Raw genomic sequence first — 1761 nt, 5'->3', positions numbered from 1 at the left:
TAGCCTATCACTTGGCTAAAGCTGGCTTGAAGGATGTTGTTCTGCTAGAAATATCTGAGCTCACTGCTGGATCTACCTGGCATGCAGTAAGAAATGTTCATCTCTCAAATTAACAGCAGTTTGTGTATATAATGGTGGTGGAAATTTCAGTACTTTTTTATTCCCCAGCTTTCTTTCCTGCTGGCATTACACAAAATCTTGGAGGAACAAAGGTAACAAATGTACACTGTGAGTTTCTTAAGCCTGAATATATCAGCATTCTAAGGAAAAGAACTAAAAAGGCATGCATGTAATAATGTCAGGGTAGCAGCACCTCCTTTAATAATGCTAAGCACATGGTCATAGTGGTGCACAATATGCATTTATGTAATTATGTATTTTCTCAATCTATATCTGGAGTAGATAATGTAACAAAAATAAATAAAGCTTGCTACAATAATACAATAATAGATGCTTTTCCATTCATTTCCAGCTATTCTTAACTGAAATTGGGAGGTTGTTATCCATGTGTATAGCGACACAAAAGAGCAGAAACCCAGCAGTTTGATGTCTCTTGATCTGCTCTGTTAATACAATAGAATATTTATGCAATACTCTACCTTTCAGGGACAAATTAAGGAGGATGACTCAGATGTATTATATTTTATTTGTATTCTCGTACTTCTCCCAGAGGAGGAAGTCTGAAGTCTGAAATGCTTCATCTTAGTGTAGATGTTTTGTGTGTTGGGGGCTTTTTGAAGGAACAATAGTAAAAAATGAAATTAAAAAAAAAAATCACTGCCTGCAGTGTATAAATCATATACTTCATTTTACTTGCTTTTTAATAAACAAAGCAAAAGAGAACATGCTGTATGTAGTAAGAAGAAACAACATTCAGTAATTGCGTATCTTTTAGACAGTCATACAACAGTCCAGCAAACAGAGCAACACCACGCAAAGTGTCAGGCATCTTGTATTGAATCATAACTACAAAATACTCAAAGAGTACTTTGACGTAAGTACAGGAGTGAGGCACAGACTGAATTCTATTTAAATGCATACACAAAACAATATCTTTGTAAAAAACAATAAAAAATCCCCTAGTTGAGTAAGGAACCAGAATCACAAATGGGCTGTTGTTACCGAACGTTTCCTTTGTTCTTGTTGTTACACTTGCTCACCCTAACTTACTGCTCATAATAGTGTCAACCCTGCCTTCAGTACTTTTGCTCACACTTAGTGAGTGCAGCATTGGAGCCCTGAGTGAGACTCAGTTTCAAAGGTAAGGAGGGACCTGGAACTCAGCAGAGAAAATGCCTGCACTTCCACAATTGAGAGGGCTGCCTCATGACACCTGTTAGAACAGAATTTGATGCGATTAACATAGCAAGACACCTAGTCATGGGCCATGTTAAAATGGATAACTTCATGGTATACTGTCTCTTTTCATTAAACTCAGTATTAGAGGACTTCATCTGAAGATGAAAAAGATGATAAATCTGTTTCAGATAATTAGAAAGATCAAAACCGTGACCATCAGTCACAATTACATATATCTTGTTATACCAGATACTGTGTTTTTCTCACAGTGATACAGTACTAGATACAGATGACACACATATTGTTAAGACGTGAAATGGCATGTAGCACATTGTCTGCAGCCACAATGTTGAAAGTCTAGTTCAGATGTTGATGTTGCTGCGCTATACCACATTTTACCTCTTTCACCGTCCAGGAAGTCCTGCCAGAGCTCAGGATCATGTTTCAGATAGATCGTATTCC

At 37.1% G+C, this 1761-nt stretch overlaps 1 protein-coding gene across 1 annotated transcript in view; it reads left to right on the top strand.

Moving 5' to 3' along the window:
• Positions 1-6: 6 nt before the first annotated feature.
• DMGDH (dimethylglycine dehydrogenase) overlaps positions 7-1761 on the top strand; it is a 39003-nt gene continuing 37248 nt past the window's right edge. Inside the window, exon 1 of the mRNA XM_017743721.1 lies at positions 7-86. The gene's annotated coding sequence lies outside the window, so the exon portion shown is untranslated. The remainder of the gene's footprint in view (positions 87-1761) is intronic.

This window comes from Corvus brachyrhynchos, unplaced genomic scaffold (genome assembly GCF_000691975.1).
Source record: "Corvus brachyrhynchos isolate BGI_N302 unplaced genomic scaffold, ASM69197v1 scaffold8, whole genome shotgun sequence".
Classification (NCBI taxonomy): Eukaryota; Metazoa; Chordata; class Aves; order Passeriformes; family Corvidae; genus Corvus; species Corvus brachyrhynchos.
The sequence above is the reverse complement of the archived record's forward strand: the minus strand, read 5'-3'. Positions and strand labels throughout refer to the sequence as shown.